The 27,459-nt window shown below is 42.8% G+C and overlaps 7 non-coding genes across 7 annotated transcripts; all 7 read right to left on the minus strand.

Moving 5' to 3' along the window:
* Positions 1 to 1,521: 1,521 nt before the first annotated feature.
* Positions 1,522 to 1,603, minus strand: TRNAL-UAG (transfer RNA leucine (anticodon UAG)). The gene has a single exon. It is a non-coding gene; the product is annotated as a tRNA-Leu (tRNA).
* A 4,122-nt stretch (positions 1,604 to 5,725) lies between these two features.
* On the minus strand, positions 5,726 to 5,807 carry TRNAL-UAG (transfer RNA leucine (anticodon UAG)). The gene has a single exon. It is a non-coding gene; the product is annotated as a tRNA-Leu (tRNA).
* A 4,120-nt stretch (positions 5,808 to 9,927) lies between these two features.
* TRNAL-UAG (transfer RNA leucine (anticodon UAG)) lies at positions 9,928 to 10,009 on the minus strand. The gene has a single exon. It is a non-coding gene; the product is annotated as a tRNA-Leu (tRNA).
* Positions 10,010 to 14,131: 4,122 nt separating this feature from the next.
* On the minus strand, positions 14,132 to 14,213 carry TRNAL-UAG (transfer RNA leucine (anticodon UAG)). The gene has a single exon. It is a non-coding gene; the product is annotated as a tRNA-Leu (tRNA).
* A 4,120-nt stretch (positions 14,214 to 18,333) lies between these two features.
* On the minus strand, positions 18,334 to 18,415 carry TRNAL-UAG (transfer RNA leucine (anticodon UAG)). The gene has a single exon. It is a non-coding gene; the product is annotated as a tRNA-Leu (tRNA).
* A 4,122-nt stretch (positions 18,416 to 22,537) lies between these two features.
* On the minus strand, positions 22,538 to 22,619 carry TRNAL-UAG (transfer RNA leucine (anticodon UAG)). The gene has a single exon. It is a non-coding gene; the product is annotated as a tRNA-Leu (tRNA).
* A 4,120-nt stretch (positions 22,620 to 26,739) lies between these two features.
* TRNAL-UAG (transfer RNA leucine (anticodon UAG)) lies at positions 26,740 to 26,821 on the minus strand. The gene has a single exon. It is a non-coding gene; the product is annotated as a tRNA-Leu (tRNA).
* Positions 26,822 to 27,459: the final 638 nt, after the last annotated feature.

Genomic DNA, 27,459 nt, shown 5'->3' on the forward strand with positions numbered 1-27,459 from the left:
TGTGTGCTTTTAGCCTCCTTCCAGTCAGTGACAGAAATGGGTGTGAAACCAATGCTGGATCCCAGTAACCTAAACATTTGTGAAAAGAAGACAACATTCTGAATTCAGCAATGGGTAACTTGTGTAGATCTTACAACGGTTTCCTACAGAAAATAACAACTGAACTAAAAAAAAATATTGAAATTGAGGTGAAAAAAACAGCCATTTTTCTCTACGTTTTACTCTGTAACTTTTTTCTGCAATGTCAGAATTTTGAAAGCAATATACCGTTACGTCTGCTGGACTCTTCTGGTTGCGGGGATATATTGGGCTTGTAGGTTCATCAAGAACCCTAGGTATCCAGAGAAAATAAATGAGCTGCACCTTGCAGTGGGTTTTCTTTCTATACCGGGTATACAGCAATTAATTTGCCGAAGTATAAAGAGTGAAAAATAGGTATCAAGAAAACCTTTCTATTTCCAAAATGGGCACAAGATAAGGTGTTGAGGAGCAGTGGTTATTTGCACATCTCTGAATTCTGGGGTGCCCACACTAGCATGCGAATTAAAGGGCATTTCTCATGTAGACGTCTTTTTTACACACTGTCTTATATTTGGAAGGAAAAAATGTAGATAAAGACAAGGGGCAGTAACACTTGTTTTGCTATTCTATGTTTCCTCAAGTCTCCCGATAAAAATGGTACCGCACTTGTGTGGGTAGGCCTACCGCCCGCGACAGGAAGTGCCCCAAAACACAACGTGGACACATACAATTTTCCCAAGGAAAACCAAAACCTAGGTAAAAGACATTGTCATTTGCAACGCCAATAGCTCTAACTCTCCCAAATGTGAGACCTTTCGCATTGCAAATGCTTGTTTTTTTGTGCAGACAAGTATTCGTGGAGCCTGCTTTGGTTCTTAAGACCTCAGACCTAAAGCAAAGCTTAGACAGAAACATAGCAATGTGCCCTTTGCACACAGTTAGAGATACAACTACATGGAGTTATATATAGGTGTGCACGGCCATTGTGCACAATTCTGTTGTGATATAAAGTTTCGGTATGGGTTATTGAGAGTTCGTAGTTATGGCCGAGTGGCTAAGGTGATGAGCTTGAAATTCATTGGGGGTTCCTTGCGCAGGTTCGAATCCTGCCGAGTACGTCACTTGTTTATTTTAAACCTGATATTTAAAATAACTGTGAAGAACACATTTACCAACTTTATTTGGGAAGATAGATAATTTGCTTTAAATCTTTATTTAACAGAGGTTCGATTTTATTTTGCAGAGAGAAGAGCGGGGTGACCGCGTGGGGAGAACAAATTATTTGTTAAACCTTCCATTTGAAGGTGATCTAAGCAGAATGAAGGAAAACAACAGCAGCGCCCATCAGCCGATTTCTTGGGAGTCCACGGTTTAGGAGTTTACTTAGAAGGAGACTGTAAAAGAGTTTTAAAATTAGGGACCTATTGGTAGAGTCACTGTGCATGCAAATTGAAGGGGCAGGAGGGAGATGCGTCATTAAGATCTGTTAAAATCCATCTCTGGCAGCGGTGGGATTCGAACCCACGCCTCCAAAGAGACTGGAGCCTAAATCCAGCGCCTTAGACCGCTCGGCCACGCTACCTTCAGCTTTCTGTGTGTCTGTGCACTTCATGAGCACCGAAACCCTGCGTCTTGGCACTCAGTGTGGAAAGTCGAGTCGATAAACCGTTTAAAGGACATGATTACAATGTCGGGAGGGTGATGTGGTAATTGAAGGTTATCTCTCTTACTCAGTCACTGCACAAGTCTTCTCCCACCTGCTCGGACCTAGTGCAATCACCTTAAAAGACAACACTCTCCGAGCAATGACTTCCAACCAAGGTATAAGCACCTGCTCTACATAGGCAATGTGACTCCATCATTTTCTAATGAAACAAGTGTTCATACTGGTGGGCTCATTTCTTAGGGTGGGATCTAATGAATGAGCAGTTCATTCAAAAATAACCGAGGAGTTGCACGTATTCATGACATCAGCGCTATTGCCGCACCCAGTCTCCCCAACATACTGTTTAGCTTTCCAGTGACGTCATGTCTTGTGTGGCCTATTCACATTCCGCTGTTAATATTTTTTAGCCAACAGAATTCCACACTTCCCGGTCTTTGAGCTCACATTGAAAAGGCACAAGTCCCAAAATGCAACCCGGTGCTGTTTAAAACTCCAGCACCGGTGGGCGGTGCCCCAGGTGACATGGGGCCCACCTGGATGCTCTGACTGCCTTTCACGTGACAGTCACAGACACACACAGGACAGAGGTTCAAAAGCTATTCTGAAAGAAGTAAGGACAACAGGCCCACGTGAAACTAAACTTTTTAAATAGATGATTTTTGTTTCTATTGACCGGGTTCTCACTCGTTCTGCGCGCCAAGTCAAATGTAAATGAGCCTCGCAATAAAAATGCACAGAGGATGGTAAAATTCACTTCACTCTGCGCTCGTTGATGCTGAGAGCATGGTTGTCAGCCCGCACGCTTGTTATTTTGATGTGGAATTACTTGATTGCTTTGTGATAATTTTCATTACTCCGAATTGGAAGCTCCCCTACCCCAGTAATAACGTTTGAGGTATTGCCTCCCTACCACACCAACAAGGCCACCCTCTGACCAAGTCCTTTGCCTCTCTTCAGAACTACCATAAGGCCCTCCATGCACTAGGAACTTTTTGCTTGACGACCATGTAAGCGTCCTTGGAATATTGATATTTAGAAGTAACAATGTTTGTTTATTTTAACTAACTGACCTTTTTAGGGTCTCGCTTGATAGACTCTGTAGTATTCAGTAAAGGGCTTGGAGCCCGCATGTCTCTCACCATTTTTTTATTTATGTGGCACTCTTCTTTACAGTTTCCTAATTCATCAAGGCATGTCTTGCATAATTTCCGTTCCTCTCTGTAGAGCAGCGACCAAGCGTTGATTGATTCAGCTTAATCAGTGCCTGACCGCTGCTCCCCACCTGATCAAGGTACTATTTTTTCCTTTTACCTTCTAGTGCCCTGCAAACAGAAGGCTTGTGACTGGCAAAAACATGACCAGCAGGTCAACCAAAACTGTTAAGTTTTAAATTTAAATCGAACTTTCTTTTATTTTGCCAAATCGTCTTTTCCCACGTTCCACGCATGTTTTCTTTTGTTTTTGTTCGTGGGCGCTCTTCTCAAAAGATGACGATTAGCTTGTTTAAAATATTGCAAAACAACAGTGTTTCTTTATTATGTGTAAATTCTGAAATTATGCTTTGACACATAATCCTGCGGTACACTTCAATCCACCCCACTCCAATCTGCCCCACTACAATCCACCCCCATCCAGACCACTTCACCCACACTAATCCACCTCACTCCAGTCCAAATCACTCACCCGAATCCAATCCACTCTAACTCATCCCACTCCAACCCTCTCCAGCCACCCCTATCAAATCTGTCTCACTCCAATTTGCCCCACTCTAATAAAAAACAATCTGCACCACTCCAAAACAATCTGTCCTACTCCGATCCAAAACAATCTGACCCACTCCAATCTGCCCGACTCCACTTCAAAACAATCTCCCCTACTCCAATTCAAAACAATCTACCCCACTGCAATCTTCTGCACTCCAATCCAAAACAAACTACCACACTGCAATGTAAAAAAATCTGCCATACTGCAATCGAAAACAATCTGTCACACCCCAGGCAGTGGTGGCTGGTGCACTTTGAAAGGAGGGGGTGGGAGGGAACAATAGTTCATCTGAAGCTAAGTGAAGAAATTGGAATAAAATAGTGCATTTTAACCCCTTCGCTGCCAGGCCTTTTCCCCCTCAGGTGCCAGGCATTTTTGTTGGCTATTTGGGGCAGGACGCGCTTAGGCCATCATACATTTTTGTCCACATAAGCTACCCACGCCAAATTTGTGTCCTTTTTTTTGCAACATCCTAGGGATTCTAGAGGTACCCAGACTTTGTGGGTTCCCCTGAAGGAGACCAAGAAATTAGCCAAAATACAGTAAAAATTTATTTTTTTAAAAATAAATGGAAAAAAGGGCTGGAGAAGAAGGCTTGTGGTTTTTGTCCCTGAAATTGGCATCCACAAAGGGTTTGCAGTGCTAAAATCACCAGCTTCCCAGCTTTCAGGGACAGGCAGACTTGAATCAGAAAACCCAATTTTTCAACTCAATTTTGGCATTTTACTGGGACATACCCCATTTTTACGATTTTGTGTGCTTTTAGCCTCCTTCCAGTCAGTGACAGAAATGGGTGTGAAACCAATGCTGGATCCCAGTAACCTAAACATTTGTGAAAAGAAGACAACATTCTGAATTCAGCAATGGGTAACTTGTGTAGATCTTACAAGTGTTTCCTACAGAAAATAACAACTGAACTAAAAAAAAATATTGAAATTGAGGTGAAAAAAACAGCCATTTTTCTCTACGTTTTACTCTGAAACTTTTTTCTGCAATGTCAGAATTTTGAAAGCAATATACTGTTACGTCTGCTGGACTCTTCTGGTTGCGGGGATATATTGGGCTTGTAGGTTCATCAAGAACCCTAGGTATCCAGAGAAAATAAATGAGCTGCACCTTGCAGTGGGTTTTCTTTCTATACCGGGTATACAGCAATTAATTTGCCGAAGTATAAAGAGTGAAAAATAGGTATCAAGAAAACCTTTCTATTTCCAAAATGGGCACAAGATAAGGTGTTGAGGAGCAGTGGTTATTTGCACATCTCTGAATTCTGGGGTGCCCACACTAGCATGCGAATTAAAGGGCATTTCTCATGTAGACGTCTTTTTTACACACTGTCTTATATTTGGAAGGAAAAAATGTAGATAAAGACAAGGGGCAGTATCACTTGTTTTGCTATTCTATGTTTCCTCAAGTCTCCCGATAAAAATGGTACCGCACTTGTGTGGGTAGGCCTAGCGCCTGCGACAGGAAGTGCCCCAAAACACAACGTGGACACATACAATTTTCCCAAGGAAAACCAAAACCTATGTAAAAGACATTGTCATTTGCAACGCCAATAGCTCTAACTCTCCCAAATGTGAGACCTTTCGCATTGCAAATGCTTGTTTTTTTGTGCAGACAAGTATTCGTGGAGCCTGCTTTGGTTCTTAAGACCTCAGACCTAAAGCAAAGCTTAGACAGAAACATAGCAATGTGCCCTTTGCACACAGTTAGAGATACAACTACATGGAGTTATATATAGGTGTGCACGGCCATTGTGCACAATTCTGTTGTGATATAAAGTTTCGGTATGGGTTATTGAGAGTTCGTAGTTATGGCCGAGTGGCTACGGTGATGAGCTTGAAATTCATTGGGGGTTCCTTGCGCAGGTTCGAATCCTGCCGAGTACGTCACTTGTTTATTTTAAACCTGATATTTAAAATAACTGTGAAGAACACATTTACCAACTTTATTTGGGAAGATAGATAATTTGCTTTAAATCTTTATTTAACAGAGGTTCGATTTTATTTTGCAGAGAGAAGAGCGGGGTGACCGCGTGGGGAGAACAAATTATTTGTTAAACCTTCCATTTGAAGGTGATCTAAGCAGAATGAAGGAAAACAACAGCAGCGCCCATCAGCCGATTTCTTGGGAGTCCACGGTTTAGGAGTTTACTTAGAAGGAGACTGTAAAAGAGTTTTAAAATTAGGGACCTATTGGTAGAGTCACTGTGCATGCAAATTGAAGGGGCAGGAGGGAGATGCGTCATTAAGATCTGTTAAAATCCATCTCTGGCAGCGATGGGATTCGAACCCACGCCTCCAAAGAGACTGGAGCCTAAATCCAGCGCCTTAGACCGCTCGGCCACGCTACCTTCAGTTTTCTGTGTGTCTGTGCACTTCATGAGCACCGAAACCCTGCGTCTTGGCACTCAGTGTGGAAAGTCGAGTCGATAAACCGTTTAAAGGACATGATTACAATGTCGGGAGGGTGATGTGGTAATTGAAGGTTATCTCTCTTACTCAGTCACTGCACAAGTCTTCTCCCACCTGCTCGGACCTAGTGCAATCACCTTAAAAGACAACACTCTCCGAGCAATGACTTCCAACCAAGGTATAAGCACCTGCTCTACATAGGCAATGTGACTCCATCATTTTCTAATGAAACAAGTGTTTATACTGGTGGGGTCATTTCTTTGGGTGGGATCTAATGAATGAGCAGTTCATTCAAAAATAACCGAGGAGTTGCACGTATTCATGACATTAGCCCTATTGCCGCACCCAGTATCCCCAACATACTGTTTAGCTTTCCAGTGACGTCATGTCTTGTGTGGCCTATTCACATTCCGCTGTTAATATTTTTTAGCCAACAGAATTCCACACTTCCCGGTCTTTGAGCTCACATTGAAAAGGCACAAGTCCCAAAATGCAACCGGGTGCTGTTTAAAACTCCAGCACTGGTGGGCGGTGCCCCAGGTGACATGGGGCCCACCTGGATGCTCTGACTGCCTTTCACGTGACAGTCACAGACACACACAGGACAGAGGTTCAAAAGCTATTCTGAAAGAAGTAAGCACAACAGGCCCACGTGAAACTAAACTTTTTAAATAGATGATTTTTGTTTCTATTGACCGGGTTCTCACTCGTTCTGCGCGCCAAGTCAAATGTAAATGAGCCTCGCAATAAAAATGCACAGAGGATGGTAAAATTCACTTCACTCTGCGCTCGTTGATGCTGAGAGCATGGTTGTCAGCCCGCACGCTTGTTATTTTGATGTGGAATTACTTGATTGCTTTGTGATAATTTTCATTACTCCGAATTGGAAGCTCCCCTACCCCAGTAATAACGTTTGAGGTATTACCTCCCTACCACACCAACAAGGCCACCCTCTGACCAAGTCCTTTGCCTCTCTTCAGAACTACCATAAGGCCCTCCATGCACTAGGAACTTTTTGCTTGACGACCATGTAGGCGTCCTTGGAATATTGATATTTAGAAGTAACAATGTTTGTTTATTTTAACTTACTGACCTTTTTAGGGTCTCGCTTGATAGACTCTGTAGTATTCAGTAAAGTGCTTGGAGCCCGCATGTCTCTCACCATTTTTTTATTTATGTGGCACTCTTCTTTACAGTTTCTTAATTCATCAAGGCATGTCTTGCATCATTTCCGTTCCTCTCTGTAGAGCAGCGACCAAGCGTTGATTGATTCAGCTTAATCAGTGCCTGACCGCTGCTCCCCACCTGATCAAGGTACTATTTTTTCCTTTTACCTTCTAGTGCCCTGCAAACAGAAGGCTTGTGACTGGCAAAAACATGACCAGCAGGTCAACCAAAACTGTTAAGTTTTAAATTTAAATCGAACTTTCTTTTATTTTGCCAAATCGTCTTTTCCCACGTTCCACGCATGTTTTCTTTTGTTTTTGTTCGTGGGCGCTCTTCTCAAAAGATGACGATTAGCTTGTTTAAGATATTGCAAAACAACAGTGTTTCTTTATTATGTGTAAATTCTGAAATTATGCTTTGACACATAATCCTGCGGAATACTTCAATCCACCCCACTCCAATCTGCCCCACTACAATCCACCCCCATCCAGACCACTTCACCCACACTAATCCACCTCACTCCAGTCCAAATCACTCACCCGAATCCAATCCACTCTAACTCATCCCACTCCAACCCTCTCCAGCCACCCCTATCAAATCTGTCTCACTCCAATTTGCCCCACTCTAATAAAAAACAATCTGCACCACTCCAAAACAATCTGTCCTACTCCGATCCAAAACAATCTGACCCACTCCAATCTGCCCGACTCCACTTCAAAACAATCTCCCCTACTCCAATTCAAAACAATCTACCCCACTGCAATCTTCTGCACTCCAATCCAAAACAAACTACCACACTGCAATCCAAAACAATCTGCCATACTGCAATCGAAAACAATCTGTCCCACCCCAGGCAATGGTGGCTGGTGCACTTTGAAAGGAGGGGGTGGGAGGGAACAATAGTTAATCTGAAGCTAAGTGAAGAAATTGGAATAAAATAGTGCATTTTAACCCCTTCGCTGCCAGGCCTTTTCCCCCTCAGGTGCCAGGCATTTTTTTGGCTATTTGGGGCAGGACGCGCTTAGGCCATCATACATTTTTGTCCACATAAGCTACCCACGCCAAATTTGTGTCCTTTTTTTGCAACATCCTAGGGATTCTAGAGGTACCCAGACTTTGTGGGTTCCCCTGAAGGAGACCAAGAAATTAGCCAAAATACAGTAAAAATGTATTTTTAAAAAAATAAATGGAAAAAAGGGCTGGAGAAGAAGGCTTGTGGTTTTTGTCCCTGAAATTGGCATCCACAAAGGGTTTGCAGTGCTAAAATCACCAGCATCCCAGCTTTCAGGGACAGGCAGACTTGAATCAGAAAACCCAATTTTTCAACTCAATTTTGGCATTTTACTGGGACATACCCCATTTTTACGATTTTGTGTGCTTTTAGCCTCCTTCCAGTCAGTGACAGAAATGGGTGTGAAACCAATGCTGGATCCCAGTAACCTAAACATTTGTGAAAAGAAGACAACATTCTGAATTCAGCAATGGGTAACTTGTGTAGATCTTACAACGGTTTCCTACAGAAAATAACAACTGAACTAAAAAAAAATATTGAAATTGAGGTGAAAAAAACAGCCATTTTTCTCTACGTTTTACTCTGTAACTTTTTTCTGCAATGTCAGAATTTTGAAAGCAATATACCGTTACGTCTGCTGGACTCTTCTGGTTGCGGGGATATATTGGGCTTGTAGGTTCATCAAGAACCCTAGGTATCCAGAGAAAATAAATGAGCTGCACCTTGCAGTGGGTTTTCTTTCTATACCGGGTATACAGCAATTAATTTGCCGAAGTATAAAGAGTGAAAAATAGGTATCAAGAAAACCTTTCTATTTCCAAAATGGGCACAAGATAAGGTGTTGAGGAGCAGTGGTTATTTGCACATCTCTGAATTCTGGGGTGCCCACACTAGCATGCGAATTAAAGGGCATTTCTCATGTAGACGTCTTTTTTACACACTGTCTTATATTTGGAAGGAAAAAATGTAGATAAAGACAAGGGGCAGTATCACTTGTTTTGCTATTCTATGTTTCCTCAAGTCTCCCGATAAAAATGGTACCGCACTTGTGTGGGTAGGCCTAGCGCCTGCGACAGGAAGTGCCCCAAAACACAACGTGGACACATACAACTTTCCCAAGGAAAACCAAAACCTATGTAAAAGACATTGTCATTTGCAACGCCAATAGCTCTAACTCTCCCAAATGTGAGACCTTTCGCATTGCAAATGCTTGTTTTTTTGTGCAGACAAGTATTCGTGGAGCCTGCTTTGGTTCTTAAGACCTCAGACCTAAAGCAAAGCTTAGACAGAAACATAGCAATGTGCCCTTTGCACACAGTTAGAGATACAACTACATGGAGTTATATATAGGTGTGCACGGCCATTGTGCACAATTCTGTTGTGATATAAAGTTTCGGTATGGGTTATTGAGAGTTCGTAGTTATGGCCGAGTGGCTAAGGTGATGAGCTTGAAATTCATTGGGGGTTCCTTGCGCAGGTTCGAATCCTGCCGAGTACGTCACTTGTTTATTTTAAACCTGATATTTAAAATAACTGTGAAGAACACATTTACCAACTTTATTTGGGAAGATAGATAATTTGCTTTAAATCTTTATTTAACAGAGGTTCGATTTTATTTTGCAGAGAGAAGAGCGGGGTGACCGCGTGGGGAGAACAAATTATTTGTTAAACCTTCCATTTGAAGGTGATCTAAGCAGAATGAAGGAAAACAACAGCAGCGCCCATCAGCCGATTTCTTGGGAGTCCACGGTTTAGGAGTTTACTTAGAAGGAGACTGTAAAAGAGTTTTAAAATTAGGGACCTATTGGTAGAGTCACTGTGCATGCAAATTGAAGGGGCAGGAGGGAGATGCGTCATTAACATCTGTTAAAATCCATCTCTGGCAGCGGTGGGATTCGAACCCACGCCTCCAAAGAGACTGGAGCCTAAATCCAGCGCCTTAGACCGCTCGGCCACGCTACCTTCAGCTTTCTGTGTGTCTGTGCACTTCATGAGCACCGAAACCCTGCGTCGTGGCACTCAGTGTGGAAAGTCGAGTCGATAAACCGTTTAAAGGACATGATTACAATGTCGGGAGGGTGATGTGGTAATTGAAGGTTATCTCTCTTACTCAGTCACTGCACAAGTCTTCTCCCACCTGCTCGGACCTAGTGCAATCACCTTAAAAGACAACACTCTCCGAGCAATGACTTCCAACCAAGGTATAAGCACCTGCTCTACATAGGCAATGTGACTCCATCATTTTCTAATGAAACAAGTGTTCATACTGGTGGGCTCATTTCTTAGGGTGGGATCTAATGAATGAGCAGTTCATTCAAAAATAACCGAGGAGTTGCACGTATTCATGACATCAGCGCTATTGCCGCACCCAGTCTCCCCAACATACTGTTTAGCTTTCCAGTGACGTCATGTCTTGTGTGGCCTATTCACATTCCGCTGTTAATATTTTTTAGCCAACAGAATTCCACACTTCCCGGTCTTTGAGCTCACATTGAAAAGGCACAAGTCCCAAAATGCAACCGGGTGCTGTTTAAAACTCCAGCACTGGTGGGCGGTGCCCCAGGTGACATGGGGCCCACCTGGATGCTCTGACTGCCTTTCACGTGACAGTCACAGACACACACAGGACAGAGGTTCAAAAGCTATTCTGAAAGAAGTAAGGACAACAGGCCCACGTGAAACTAAACTTTTTAAATAGATGATTTTTGTTTCTATTGACCGGGTTCTCACTCGTTCTGCGCGCCAAGTCAAATGTAAATGAGCCTCGCAATAAAAATGCACAGAGGATGGTAAAATTCACTTCACTCTGCGCTCGTTGATGCTGAGAGCATGGTTGTCAGCCCGCACGCTTGTTATTTTGATGTGGAATTACTTGATTGCTTTGTGATAATTTTCATTACTCCGAATTGGAAGCTCCCCTACCCCAGTAATAACGTTTGAGGTATTGCCTCCCTACCACACCAACAAGGCCACCCTCTGACCAAGTCCTTTGCCTCTCTTCAGAACTACCATAAGGCCCTCCATGCACTAGGAACTTTTTGCTTGACGACCATGTAAGCGTCCTTGGAATATTGATATTTAGAAGTAACAATGTTTGTTTATTTTAACTAACTGACCTTTTTAGGGTCTCGCTTGATAGACTCTGTAGTATTCAGTAAAGGGCTTGGAGCCCGCATGTCTCTCACCATTTTTTTATTTATGTGGCACTCTTCTTTACAGTTTCCTAATTCATCAAGGCATGTCTTGCATAATTTCCGTTCCTCTCTGTAGAGCAGCGACCAAGCGTTGATTGATTCAGCTTAATCAGTGCCTGACCGCTGCTCCCCACCTGATCAAGGTACTATTTTTTCCTTTTACCTTCTAGTGCCCTGCAAACAGAAGGCTTGTGACTGGCAAAAACATGACCAGCAGGTCAACCAAAACTGTTAAGTTTTAAATTTAAATCGAACTTTCTTTTATTTTGCCAAATCGTCTTTTCCCACGTTCCACGCATGTTTTCTTTTGTTTTTGTTCGTGGGCGCTCTTCTCAAAAGATGACGATTAGCTTGTTTAAAATATTGCAAAACAACAGTGTTTCTTTATTATGTGTAAATTCTGAAATTATGCTTTGACACATAATCCTGCGGTACACTTCAATCCACCCCACTCCAATCTGCCCCACTACAATCCACCCCCATCCAGACCACTTCACCCACACTAATCCACCTCACTCCAGTCCAAATCACTCACCCGAATCCAATCCACTCTAACTCATCCCACTCCAACCCTCTCCAGCCACCCCTATCAAATCTGTCTCACTCCAATTTGCCCCACTCTAATAAAAAACAATCTGCACCACTCCAAAACAATCTGTCCTACTCCGATCCAAAACAATCTGACCCACTCCAATCTGCCCGACTCCACTTCAAAACAATCTCCCCTACTCCAATTCAAAACAATCTACCCCACTGCAATCTTCTGCACTCCAATCCAAAACAAACTACCACACTGCAATGTAAAAAAATCTGCCATACTGCAATCGAAAACAATCTGTCACACCCCAGGCAGTGGTGGCTGGTGCACTTTGAAAGGAGGGGGTGGGAGGGAACAATAGTTCATCTGAAGCTAAGTGAAGAAATTGGAATAAAATAGTGCATTTTAACCCCTTCGCTGCCAGGCCTTTTCCCCCTCAGGTGCCAGGCATTTTTGTTGGCTATTTGGGGCAGGACGCGCTTAGGCCATCATACATTTTTGTCCACATAAGCTACCCACGCCAAATTTGTGTCCTTTTTTTTGCAACATCCTAGGGATTCTAGAGGTACCCAGACTTTGTGGGTTCCCCTGAAGGAGACCAAGAAATTAGCCAAAATACAGTAAAAATTTATTTTTTTAAAAATAAATGGAAAAAAGGGCTGGAGAAGAAGGCTTGTGGTTTTTGTCCCTGAAATTGGCATCCACAAAGGGTTTGCAGTGCTAAAATCACCAGCTTCCCAGCTTTCAGGGACAGGCAGACTTGAATCAGAAAACCCAATTTTTCAACTCAATTTTGGCATTTTACTGGGACATACCCCATTTTTACGATTTTGTGTGCTTTTAGCCTCCTTCCAGTCAGTGACAGAAATGGGTGTGAAACCAATGCTGGATCCCAGTAACCTAAACATTTGTGAAAAGAAGACAACATTCTGAATTCAGCAATGGGTAACTTGTGTAGATCTTACAAGTGTTTCCTACAGAAAATAACAACTGAACTAAAAAAAAATATTGAAATTGAGGTGAAAAAAACAGCCATTTTTCTCTACGTTTTACTCTGTAACTTTTTTCTGCAATGTCAGAATTTTGAAAGCAATATACTGTTACGTCTGCTGGACTCTTCTGGTTGCGGGGATATATTGGGCTTGTAGGTTCATCAAGAACCCTAGGTATCCAGAGAAAATAAATGAGCTGCACCTTGCAGTGGGTTTTCTTTCTATACCGGGTATACAGCAATTAATTTGCCGAAGTATAAAGAGTGAAAAATAGGTATCAAGAAAACCTTTCTATTTCCAAAATGGGCACAAGATAAGGTGTTGAGGAGCAGTGGTTATTTGCACATCTCTGAATTCTGGGGTGCCCACACTAGCATGCGAATTAAAGGGCATTTCTCATGTAGACGTCTTTTTTACACACTGTCTTATATTTGGAAGGAAAAAATGTAGATAAAGACAAGGGGCAGTATCACTTGTTTTGCTATTCTATGTTTCCTCAAGTCTCCCGATAAAAATGGTACCGCACTTGTGTGGGTAGGCCTAGCGCCTGCGACAGGAAGTGCCCCAAAACACAACGTGGACACATACAATTTTCCCAAGGAAAACCAAAACCTATGTAAAAGACATTGTCATTTGCAACGCCAATAGCTCTAACTCTCCCAAATGTGAGACCTTTCGCATTGCAAATGCTTGTTTTTTTGTGCAGACAAGTATTCGTGGAGCCTGCTTTGGTTCTTAAGACCTCAGACCTAAAGCAAAGCTTAGACAGAAACATAGCAATGTGCCCTTTGCACACAGTTAGAGATACAACTACATGGAGTTATATATAGGTGTGCACGGCCATTGTGCACAATTCTGTTGTGATATAAAGTTTCGGTATGGGTTATTGAGAGTTCGTAGTTATGGCCGAGTGGCTACGGTGATGAGCTTGAAATTCATTGGGGGTTCCTTGCGCAGGTTCGAATCCTGCCGAGTACGTCACTTGTTTATTTTAAACCTGATATTTAAAATAACTGTGAAGAACACATTTACCAACTTTATTTGGGAAGATAGATAATTTGCTTTAAATCTTTATTTAACAGAGGTTCGATTTTATTTTGCAGAGAGAAGAGCGGGGTGACCGCGTGGGGAGAACAAATTATTTGTTAAACCTTCCATTTGAAGGTGATCTAAGCAGAATGAAGGAAAACAACAGCAGCGCCCATCAGCCGATTTCTTGGGAGTCCACGGTTTAGGAGTTTACTTAGAAGGAGACTGTAAAAGAGTTTTAAAATTAGGGACCTATTGGTAGAGTCACTGTGCATGCAAATTGAAGGGGCAGGAGGGAGATGCGTCATTAAGATCTGTTAAAATCCATCTCTGGCAGCGGTGGGATTCGAACCCACGCCTCCAAAGAGACTGGAGCCTAAATCCAGCGCCTTAGACCGCTCGGCCACGCTACCTTCAGCTTTCTGTGTGTCTGTGCACTTCATGAGCACCGAAACCCTGCGTCTTGGCACTCAGTGTGGAAAGTCGAGTCGATAAACCGTTTAAAGGACATGATTACAATGTCGGGAGGGTGATGTGGTAATTGAAGGTTATCTCTCTTACTCAGTCACTGCACAAGTCTTCTCCCACCTGCTCGGACCTAGTGCAATCACCTTAAAAGACAACACTCTCCGAGCAATGACTTCCAACCAAGGTATAAGCACCTGCTCTACATAGGCAATGTGACTCCATCATTTTCTAATGAAACAAGTGTTTATACTGGTGGGGTCATTTCTTTGGGTGGGATCTAATGAATGAGCAGTTCATTCAAAAATAACCGAGGAGTTGCACGTATTCATGACATTAGCCCTATTGCCGCACCCAGTATCCCCAACATACTGTTTAGCTTTCCAGTGACGTCATGTCTTGTGTGGCCTATTCACATTCCGCTGTTAATATTTTTTAGCCAACAGAATTCCACACTTCCCGGTCTTTGAGCTCACATTGAAAAGGCACAAGTCCCAAAATGCAACCGGGTGCTGTTTAAAACTCCAGCACTGGTGGGCGGTGCCCCAGGTGACATGGGGCCCACCTGGATGCTCTGACTGCCTTTCACGTGACAGTCACAGACACACACAGGACAGAGGTTCAAAAGCTATTCTGAAAGAAGTAAGCACAACAGGCCCACGTGAAACTAAACTTTTTAAATAGATGATTTTTGTTTCTATTGACCGGGTTCTCACTCGTTCTGCGCGCCAAGTCAAATGTAAATGAGCCTCGCAATAAAAATGCACAGAGGATGGTAAAATTCACTTCACTCTGCGCTCGTTGATGCTGAGAGCATGGTTGTCAGCCCGCACGCTTGTTATTTTGATGTGGAATTACTTGATTGCTTTGTGATAATTTTCATTACTCCGAATTGGAAGCTCCCCTACCCCAGTAATAACGTTTGAGGTATTACCTCCCTACCACACCAACAAGGCCACCCTCTGACCAAGTCCTTTGCCTCTCTTCAGAACTACCATAAGGCCCTCCATGCACTAGGAACTTTTTGCTTGACGACCATGTAGGCGTCCTTGGAATATTGATATTTAGAAGTAACAATGTTTGTTTATTTTAACTTACTGACCTTTTTAGGGTCTCGCTTGATAGACTCTGTAGTATTCAGTAAAGTGCTTGGAGCCCGCATGTCTCTCACCATTTTTTTATTTATGTGGCACTCTTCTTTACAGTTTCTTAATTCATCAAGGCATGTCTTGCATCATTTCCGTTCCTCTCTGTAGAGCAGCGACCAAGCGTTGATTGATTCAGCTTAATCAGTGCCTGACCGCTGCTCCCCACCTGATCAAGGTACTATTTTTTCCTTTTACCTTCTAGTGCCCTGCAAACAGAAGGCTTGTGACTGGCAAAAACATGACCAGCAGGTCAACCAAAACTGTTAAGTTTTAAATTTAAATCGAACTTTCTTTTATTTTGCCAAATCGTCTTTTCCCACGTTCCACGCATGTTTTCTTTTGTTTTTGTTCGTGGGCGCTCTTCTCAAAAGATGACGATTAGCTTGTTTAAGATATTGCAAAACAACAGTGTTTCTTTATTATGTGTAAATTCTGAAATTATGCTTTGACACATAATCCTGCGGAATACTTCAATCCACCCCACTCCAATCTGCCCCACTACAATCCACCCCCATCCAGACCACTTCACCCACACTAATCCACCTCACTCCAGTCCAAATCACTCACCCGAATCCAATCCACTCTAACTCATCCCACTCCAACCCTCTCCAGCCACCCCTATCAAATCTGTCTCACTCCAATTTGCCCCACTCTAATAAAAAACAATCTGCACCACTCCAAAACAATCTGTCCTACTCCGATCCAAAACAATCTGACCCACTCCAATCTGCCCGACTCCACTTCAAAACAATCTCCCCTACTCCAATTCAAAACAATCTACCCCACTGCAATCTTCTGCACTCCAATCCAAAACAAACTACCACACTGCAATCCAAAACAATCTGCCATACTGCAATCGAAAACAATCTGTCCCACCCCAGGCAATGGTGGCTGGTGCACTTTGAAAGGAGGGGGTGGGAGGGAACAATAGTTAATCTGAAGCTAAGTGAAGAAATTGGAATAAAATAGTGCATTTTAACCCCTTCGCTGCCAGGCCTTTTCCCCCTCAGGTGCCAGGCATTTTTTTGGCTATTTGGGGCAGGACGCGCTTAGGCCATCATACATTTTTGTCCACATAAGCTACCCACGCCAAATTTGTGTCCTTTTTTTGCAACATCCTAGGGATTCTAGAGGTACCCAGACTTTGTGGGTTCCCCTGAAGGAGACCAAGAAATTAGCCAAAATACAGTAAAAATGTATTTTTAAAAAAATAAATGGAAAAAAGGGCTGGAGAAGAAGGCTTGTGGTTTTTGTCCCTGAAATTGGCATCCACAAAGGGTTTGCAGTGCTAAAATCACCAGCATCCCAGCTTTCAGGGACAGGCAGACTTGAATCAGAAAACCCAATTTTTCAACTCAATTTTGGCATTTTACTGGGACATACCCCATTTTTACGATTTTGTGTGCTTTTAGCCTCCTTCCAGTCAGTGACAGAAATGGGTGTGAAACCAATGCTGGATCCCAGTAACCTAAACATTTGTGAAAAGAAGACAACATTCTGAATTCAGCAATGGGTAACTTGTGTAGATCTTACAACGGTTTCCTACAGAAAATAACAACTGAACTAAAAAAAAATATTGAAATTGAGGTGAAAAAAACAGCCATTTTTCTCTACGTTTTACTCTGTAACTTTTTTCTGCAATGTCAGAATTTTGAAAGCAATATACCGTTACGTCTGCTGGACTCTTCTGGTTGCGGGGATATATTGGGCTTGTAGGTTCATCAAGAACCCTAGGTATCCAGAGAAAATAAATGAGCTGCACCTTGCAGTGGGTTTTCTTTCTATACCGGGTATACAGCAATTAATTTGCCGAAGTATAAAGAGTGAAAAATAGGTATCAAGAAAACCTTTCTATTTCCAAAATGGGCACAAGATAAGGTGTTGAGGAGCAGTGGTTATTTGCACATCTCTGAATTCTGGGGTGCCCACACTAGCATGCGAATTAAAGGGCATTTCTCATGTAGACGTCTTTTTTACACACTGTCTTATATTTGGAAGGAAAAAATGTAGATAAAGACAAGGGGCAGTATCACTTGTTTTGCTATTCTATGTTTCCTCAAGTCTCCCGATAAAAATGGTACCGCACTTGTGTGGGTAGGCCTAGCGCCTGCGACAGGAAGTGCCCCAAAACACAACGTGGACACATACAATTTTCCCAAGGAAAACCAAAACCTATGTAAAAGACATTGTCATTTGCAACGCCAATAGCTCTAACTCTCCCAAATGTGAGACCTTTCGCATTGCAAATGCTTGTTTTTTTGTGCAGACAAGTATTCGTGGAGCCTGCTTTGGTTCTTAAGACCTCAGACCTAAAGCAAAGCTTAGACAGAAACATAGCAATGTGCCCTTTGCACACAGTTAGAGATACAACTACATGGAGTTATATATAGGTGTGCACGGCCATTGTGCACAATTCTGTTGTGATATAAAGTTTCGGTATGGGTTATTGAGAGTTCGTAGTTATGGCCGAGTGGCTAAGGTGATGAGCTTGAAATTCATTGGGGGTTCCTTGCGCAGGTTCGAATCCTGCCGAGTACGTCACTTGTTTATTTTAAACCTGATATTTAAAATAACTGTGAAGAACACATTTACCAACTTTATTTGGGAAGATAGATAATTTGCTTTAAATCTTTATTTAACAGAGGTTCGATTTTATTTTGCAGAGAGAAGAGCGGGGTGACCGCGTGGGGAGAACAAATTATTTGTTAAACCTTCCATTTGAAGGTGATCTAAGCAGAATGAAGGAAAACAACAGCAGCGCCCATCAGCCGATTTCTTGGGAGTCCACGGTTTAGGAGTTTACTTAGAAGGAGACTGTAAATGAGTTTTAAAATTAGGGACCTATTGGTAGAGTCACTGTGCATGCAAATTGAAGGGGCAGGAGGGAGATGCGTCATTAAGATCTGTTAAAATCCATCTCTGGCAGCGGTGGGATTCGAACCCACGCCTCCAAAGAGACTGGAGCCTAAATCCAGCGCCTTAGACCGCTCGGCCACGCTACCTTCAGCTTTCTGTGTGTCTGTGCACTTCATGAGCACCGAAACCCTGCGTCTTGGCACTCAGTGTGGAAAGTCGAGTCGATAAACCGTTTAAAGGACATGATTACAATGTCGGGAGGGTGATGTGGTAATTGAAGGTTATCTCTCTTACTCAGTCACTGCACAAGTCTTCTCCCACCTGCTCGGACCTAGTGCAATCACCTTAAAAGACAACACTCTCCGAGCAATGACTTCCAACCAAGGTATAAGCACCTGCTCTACATAGGCAATGTGACTCCATCATTTTCTAATGAAACAAGTGTTCATACTGGTGGGCTCATTTCTTAGGGTGGGATCTAATGAATGAGCAGTTCATTCAAAAATAACCGAGGAGTTGCACGTATTCATGACATCAGCGCTATTGCCGCACCCAGTCTCCCCAACATACTGTTTAGCTTTCCAGTGACGTCATGTCTTGTGTGGCCTATTCACATTCCGCTGTTAATATTTTTTAGCCAACAGAATTCCACACTTCCCGGTCTTTGAGCTCACATTGAAAAGGCACAAGTCCCAAAATGCAACCGGGTGCTGTTTAAAACTCCAGCACTGGTGGGCGGTGCCCCAGGTGACATGGGGCCCACCTGGATGCTCTGACTGCCTTTCACGTGACAGTCACAGACACACACAGGACAGAGGTTCAAAAGCTATTCTGAAAGAAGTAAGGACAACAGGCCCACGTGAAACTAAACTTTTTAAATAGATGATTTTTGTTTCTATTGACCGGGTTCTCACTCGTTCTGCGCGCCAAGTCAAATGTAAATGAGCCTCGCAATAAAAATGCACAGAGGATGGTAAAATTCACTTCACTCTGCGCTCGTTGATGCTGAGAGCATGGTTGTCAGCCCGCACGCTTGTTATTTTGATGTGGAATTACTTGATTGCTTTGTGATAATTTTCATTACTCCGAATTGGAAGCTCCCCTACCCCAGTAATAACGTTTGAGGTATTTCCTCCCTACCACACCAACAAGGCCACCCTCTGACCAAGTCCTTTGCCTCTCTTCAGAACTACCATAAGGCCCTCCATGCACTAGGAACTTTTTGCTTGACGACCATGTAAGCGTCCTTGGAATATTGATATTTAGAAGTAACAATGTTTGTTTATTTTAACTAACTGACCTTTTTAGGGTCTCGCTTGATAGACTCTGTAGTATTCAGTAAAGGGCTTGGAGCCCGCATGTCTCTCACCATTTTTTTATTTATGTGGCACTCTTCTTTACAGTTTCCTAATTCATCAAGGCATGTCTTGCATAATTTCCGTTCCTCTCTGTAGAGCAGCGACCAAGCGTTGATTGATTCAGCTTAATCAGTGCCTGACCGCTGCTCCCCACCTGATCAAGGTACTATTTTTTCCTTTTACCTTCTAGTGCCCTGCAAACAGAAGGCTTGTGACTGGCAAAAACATGACCAGCAGGTCAACCAAAACTGTTAAGTTTTAAATTTAAATCGAACTTTCTTTTATTTTGCCAAATCGTCTTTTCCCACGTTCCACGCATGTTTTCTTTTGTTTTTGTTCGTGGGCGCTCTTCTCAAAAGATGACGATTAGCTTGTTTAAAATATTGCAAAACAACAGTGTTTCTTTATTATGTGTAAATTCTGAAATTATGCTTTGACACATAATCCTGCGGTACACTTCAATCCACCCCACTCCAATCTGCCCCACTACAATCCACCCCCATCCAGACCACTTCACCCACACTAATCCACCTCACTCCAGTCCAAATCACTCACCCGAATCCAATCCACTCTAACTCATCCCACTCCAACCCTCTCCAGCCACCCCTATCAAATCTGTCTCACTCCAATTTGCCCCACTCTAATAAAAAACAATCTGCACCACTCCAAAACAATCTGTCCTACTCCGATCCAAAACAATCTGACCCACTCCAATCTGCCCGACTCCACTTCAAAACAATCTCCCCTACTCCAATTCAAAACAATCTACCCCACTGCAATCTTCTGCACTCCAATCCAAAACAAACTACCACACTGCAATGTAAAAAAATCTGCCATACTGCAATCGAAAACAATCTGTCACACCCCAGGCAGTGGTGGCTGGTGCACTTTGAAAGGAGGGGGTGGGAGGGAACAATAGTTCATCTGAAGCTAAGTGAAGAAATTGGAATAAAATAGTGCATTTTAACCCCTTCGCTGCCAGGCCTTTTCCCCCTCAGGTGCCAGGCATTTTTGTTGGCTATTTGGGGCAGGACGCGCTTAGGCCATCATACATTTTTGTCCACATAAGCTACCCACGCCAAATTTGTGTCCTTTTTTTTGCAACATCCTAGGGATTCTAGAGGTACCCAGACTTTGTGGGTTCCCCTGAAGGAGACCAAGAAATTAGCCAAAATACAGTAAAAATTTATTTTTTTAAAAATAAATGGAAAAAAGGGCTGGAGAAGAAGGCTTGTGGTTTTTGTCCCTGAAATTGGCATCCACAAAGGGTTTGCAGTGCTAAAATCACCAGCTTCCCAGCTTTCAGGGACAGGCAGACTTGAATCAGAAAACCCAATTTTTCAACTCAATTTTGGCATTTTACTGGGACATACCCCATTTTTACGATTTTGTGTGCTTTTAGCCTCCTTCCAGTCAGTGACAGAAATGGGTGTGAAACCAATGCTGGATCCCAGTAACCTAAACATTTGTGAAAAGAAGACAACATTCTGAATTCAGCAATGGGTAACTTGTGTAGATCTTACAAGGGTTTCCTACAGAAAATAACAACTGAACTAAAAAAAAATATTGAAATTGAGGTGAAAAAAACAGCCATTTTTCTCTACGTTTTACTCTGTAACTTTTTTCTGCAATGTCAGAATTTTGAAAGCAATATACTGTTACGTCTGCTGGACTCTTCTGGTTGCGGGGATATATTGGGCTTGTAGGTTCATCAAGAACCCTAGGTATCCAGAGAAAATAAATGAGCTGCACCTTGCAGTGGGTTTTCTTTCTATACCGGGTATACAGCAATTAATTTGCCGAAGTATAAAGAGTGAAAAATAGGTATCAAGAAAACCTTTCTATTTCCAAAATGGGCACAAGATAAGGTGTTGAGGAGCAGTGGTTATTTGCACATCTCTGAATTCTGGGGTGCCCACACTAGCATGCGAATTAAAGGGCATTTCTCATGTAGACGTCTTTTTTACACACTGTCTTATATTTGGAAGGAAAAAATGTAGATAAAGACAAGGGGCAGTATCACTTGTTTTGCTATTCTATGTTTCCTCAAGTCTCCCGATAAAAATGGTACCGCACTTGTGTGGGTAGGCCTAGCGCCTGCGACAGGAAGTGCCCCAAAACACAACGTGGACACATACAATTTTCCCAAGGAAAACCAAAACCTATGTAAAAGACATTGTCATTTGCAACGCCAATAGCTCTAACTCTCCCAAATGTGAGACCTTTCGCATTGCAAATGCTTGTTTTTTTGTGCAGACAAGTATTCGTGGAGCCTGCTTTGGTTCTTAAGACCTCAGACCTAAAGCAAAGCTTAGACAGAAACATAGCAATGTGCCCTTTGCACACAGTTAGAGATACAACTACATGGAGTTATATAGAGGTGTGCACGGCCATTGTGCACAATTCTGTTGTGATATAAAGTTTCGGTATGGGTTATTGAGAGTTCGTAGTTATGGCCGAGTGGCTAAGGTGATGAGCTTGAAATTCATTGGGGGTTCCTTGCGCAGGTTCGAATCCTGCCGAGTACGTCACTTGTTTATTTTAAACCTGATATTTAAAATAACTGTGAAGAACACATTTACCAACTTTATTTGGGAAGATAGATAATTTGCTTTAAATCTTTATTTAACAGAGGTTCGATTTTATTTTGCAGAGAGAAGAGCGGGGTGACCGCGTGGGGAGAACAAATTATTTGTTAAACCTTCCATTTGAAGGTGATCTAAGCAGAATGAAGGAAAACAACAGCAGCGCCCATCAGCCGATTTCTTGGGAGTCCACGGTTTAGGAGTTTACTTAGAAGGAGACTGTAAAAGAGTTTTAAAATTAGGGACCTATTGGTAGAGTCACTGTGCATGCAAATTGAAGGGGCAGGAGGGAGATGCGTCATTAAGATCTGTTAAAATCCATCTCTGGCAGCGGTGGGATTCGAACCCACGCCTCCAAAGAGACTGGAGCCTAAATCCAGCGCCTTAGACCGCTCGGCCACGCTACCTTCAGCTTTCTGTGTGTCTGTGCACTTCATGAGCACCGAAACCCTGCGTCTTGGCACTCAGTGTGGAAAGTCGAGTCGATAAACCGTTTAAAGGACATGATTACAATGTCGGGAGGGTGATGTGGTAATTGAAGGTTATCTCTCTTACTCAGTCACTGCACAAGTCTTCTCCCACCTGCTCGGACCTAGTGCAATCACCTTAAAAGACAACACTCTCCGAGCAATGACTTCCAACCAAGGTATAAGCACCTGCTCTACATAGGCAATGTGACTCCATCATTTTCTAATGAAACAAGTGTTTATACTGGTGGGGTCATTTCTTTGGGTGGGATCTAATGAATGAGCAGTTCATTCAAAAATAACCGAGGAGTTGCACGTATTCATGACATTAGCCCTATTGCCGCACCCAGTATCCCCAACATACTGTTTAGCTTTCCAGTGACGTCATGTCTTGTGTGGCCTATTCACATTCCGCTGTTAATATTTTTTAGCCAACAGAATTCCACACTTCCCGGTCTTTGAGCTCACATTGAAAAGGCACAAGTCCCAAAATGCAACCGGGTGCTGTTTAAAACTCCAGCACTGGTGGGCGGTGCCCCAGGTGACATGGGGCCCACCTGGATGCTCTGACTGCCTTTCACGTGACAGTCACAGACACACACAGGACAGAGGTTCAAAAGCTATTCTGAAAGAAGTAAGCACAACAGGCCCACGTGAAACTAAACTTTTTAAATAGATGATTTTTGTTTCTATTGACCGGGTTCTCACTCGTTCTGCGCGCCAAGTCAAATGTAAATGAGCCTCGCAATAAAAATGCACAGAGGATGGTAAAATTCACTTCACTCTGCGCTCGTTGATGCTGAGAGCATGGTTGTCAGCCCGCACGCTTGTTATTTTGATGTGGAATTACTTGATTGCTTTGTGATAATTTTCATTACTCCGAATTGGAAGCTCCCCTACCCCAGTAATAACGTTTGAGGTATTACCTCCCTACCACACCAACAAGGCCACCCTCTGACCAAGTCCTTTGCCTCTCTTCAGAACTACCATAAGGCCCTCCATGCACTAGGAACTTTTTGCTTGACGACCATGTAGGCGTCCTTGGAATATTGATATTTAGAAGTAACAATGTTTGTTTATTTTAACTTACTGACCTTTTTAGGGTCTCGCTTGATAGACTCTGTAGTATTCAGTAAAGTGCTTGGAGCCCGCATGTCTCTCACCATTTTTTTATTTATGTGGCACTCTTCTTTACAGTTTCTTAATTCATCAAGGCATGTCTTGCATCATTTCCGTTCCTCTCTGTAGAGCAGCGACCAAGCGTTGATTGATTCAGCTTAATCAGTGCCTGACCGCTGCTCCCCACCTGATCAAGGTACTATTTTTTCCTTTTACCTTCTAGTGCCCTGCAAACAGAAGGCTTGTGACTGGCAAAAACATGACCAGCAGGTCAACCAAAACTGATAAGTTTTAAATTTAAATCGAACTTTCTTTTATTTTGCCAAATCGTCTTTTCCCACGTTCCACGCATGTTTTCTTTTGTTTTTGTTCGTGGGCGCTCTTCTCAAAAGATGACGATTAGCTTGTTTAAGATATTGCAAAACAACAGTGTTTCTTTATTATGTGTAAATTCTGAAATTATGCTTTGACACATAATCCTGCGGAATACTTCAATCCACCCCACTCCAATCTGCCCCACTACAATCCACCCCCATCCAGACCACTTCACCCACACTAATCCACCTCACTCCAGTCCAAATCACTCACCCGAATCCAATCCACTCTAACTCATCCCACTCCAACCCTCTCCAGCCACCCCTATCAAATCTGTCTCACTCCAATTTGCCCCACTCTAATAAAAAACAATCTGCACCACTCCAAAACAATCTGTCCTACTCCGATCCAAAACAATCTGACCCACTCCAATCTGCCCGACTCCACTTCAAAACAATCTCCCCTACTCCAATTCAAAACAATCTACCCCACTGCAATCTTCTGCACTCCAATCCAAAACAAACTACCACACTGCAATCCAAAACAATCTGCCATACTGCAATCGAAAACAATCTGTCCCACCCCAGGCAATGGTGGCTGGTGCACTTTGAAAGGAGGGGGTGGGAGGGAACAATAGTTAATCTGAAGCTAAGTGAAGAAATTGGAATAAAATAGTGCATTTTAACCCCTTCGCTGCCAGGCCTTTTCCCCCTCAGGTGCCAGGCATTTTTTTGGCTATTTGGGGCAGGACGCGCTTAGGCCATCATACATTTTTGTCCACATAAGCTACCCACGCCAAATTTGTGTCCTTTTTTTGCAACATCCTAGGGATTCTAGAGGTACCCAGACTTTGTGGGTTCCCCTGAAGGAGACCAAGAAATTAGCCAAAATACAGTAAAAATGTATTTTTAAAAAAATAAATGGAAAAAAGGGCTGGAGAAGAAGGCTTGTGGTTTTTGTCCCTGAAATTGGCATCCACAAAGGGTTTGCAGTGCTAAAATCACCAGCATCCCAGCTTTCAGGGACAGGCAGACTTGAATCAGAAAACCCAATTTTTCAACTCAATTTTGGCATTTTACTGGGACATACCCCATTTTTACGATTTTGTGTGCTTTTAGCCTCCTTCCAGTCAGTGACAGAAATGGGTGTGAAACCAATGCTGGATCCCAGTAACCTAAACATTTGTGAAAAGAAGACAACATTCTGAATTCAGCAATGGGTAACTTGTGTAGATCTTACAACGGTTTCCTACAGAAAATAACAACTGAACTAAAAAAAAATATTGAAATTGAGGTGAAAAAAACAGCCATTTTTCTCTACGTTTTACTCTGTAACTTTTTTCTGCAATGTCAGAATTTTGAAAGCAATATACCGTTACGTCTGCTGGACTCTTCTGGTTGCGGGGATATATTGGGCTTGTAGGTTCATCAAGAACCCTAGGTATCCAGAGAAAATAAATGAGCTGCACCTTGCAGTGGGTTTTCTTTCTATACCGGGTATACAGCAATTAATTTGCCGAAGTATAAAGAGTGAAAAATAGGTATCAAGAAAACCTTTCTATTTCCAAAATGGGCACAAGATAAGGTGTTGAGGAGCAGTGGTTATTTGCACATCTCTGAATTCTGGGGTGCCCACACTAGCATGCGAATTAAAGGGCATTTCTCATGTAGACGTCTTTTTTACACACTGTCTTATATTTGGAAGGAAAAAATGTAGATAAAGACAAGGGGCAGTATCACTTGTTTTGCTATTCTATGTTTCCTCAAGTCTCCCGATAAAAATGGTACCGCACTTGTGTGGGTAGGCCTAGCGCCTGCGACAGGAAGTGCCCCAAAACACAACGTGGACACATACAATTTTCCCAAGGAAAACCAAAACCTATGTAAAAGACATTGTCATTTGCAACGCCAATAGCTCTAACTCTCCCAAATGTGAGACCTTTCGCATTGCAAATGCTTGTTTTTTTGTGCAGACAAGTATTCGTGGAGCCTGCTTTGGTTCTTAAGACCTCAGACCTAAAGCAAAGCTTAGACAGAAACATAGCAATGTGCCCTTTGCACACAGTTAGAGATACAACTACATGGAGTTATATATAGGTGTGCACGGCCATTGTGCACAATTCTGTTGTGATATAAAGTTTCGGTATGGGTTATTGAGAGTTCGTAGTTATGGCCGAGTGGCTAAGGTGATGAGCTTGAAATTCATTGGGGGTTCCTTGCGCAGGTTCGAATCCTGCCGAGTACGTCACTTGTTTATTTTAAACCTGATATTTAAAATAACTGTGAAGAACACATTTACCAACTTTATTTGGGAAGATAGATAATTTGCTTTAAATCTTTATTTAACAGAGGTTCGATTTTATTTTGCAGAGAGAAGAGCGGGGTGACCGCGTGGGGAGAACAAATTATTTGTTAAACCTTCCATTTGAAGGTGATCTAAGCAGAATGAAGGAAAACAACAGCAGCGCCCATCAGCCGATTTCTTGGGAGTCCACGGTTTAGGAGTTTACTTAGAAGGAGACTGTAAAAGAGTTTTAAAATTAGGGACCTATTGGTAGAGTCACTGTGCATGCAAATTGAAGGGGCAGGAGGGAGATGCGTCATTAAGATCTGTTAAAATCCATCTCTGGCAGCGGTGGGATTCGAACCCACGCCTCCAAAGAGACTGGAGCCTAAATCCAGCGCCTTAGACCGCTCGGCCACGCTACCTTCAGCTTTCTGTGTGTCTGTGCACTTCATGAGCACCGAAACCCTGCGTCTTGGCACTCAGTGTGGAAAGTCGAGTCGATAAACCGTTTAAAGGACATGATTACAATGTCGGGAGGGTGATGTGGTAATTGAAGGTTATCTCTCTTACTCAGTCACTGCACAAGTCTTCTCCCACCTGCTCGGACCTAGTGCAATCACCTTAAAAGACAACACTCTCCGAGCAATGACTTCCAACCAAGGTATAAGCACCTGCTCTACATAGGCAATGTGACTCCATCATTTTCTAATGAAACAAGTGTTCATACTGGTGGGCTCATTTCTTAGGGTGGGATCTAATGAATGAGCAGTTCATTCAAAAATAACCGAGGAGTTGCACGTATTCATGACATCAGCGCTATTGCCGCACCCAGTCTCCCCAACATACTGTTTAGCTTTCCAGTGACGTCATGTCTTGTGTGGCCTATTCACATTCCGCTGTTAATATTTTTTAGCCAACAGAATTCCACACTTCCCGGTCTTTGAGCTCACATTGAAAAGGCACAAGTCCCAAAATGCAACCGGGTGCTGTTTAAAACTCCAGCACTGGTGGGCGGTGCCCCAGGTGACATGGGGCCCACCTGGATGCTCTGACTGCCTTT

This window comes from Pleurodeles waltl, chromosome 12 (assembly GCF_031143425.1).
Source record: "Pleurodeles waltl isolate 20211129_DDA chromosome 12, aPleWal1.hap1.20221129, whole genome shotgun sequence".
NCBI classification, from domain to species: Eukaryota; Metazoa; Chordata; class Amphibia; order Caudata; family Salamandridae; genus Pleurodeles; species Pleurodeles waltl.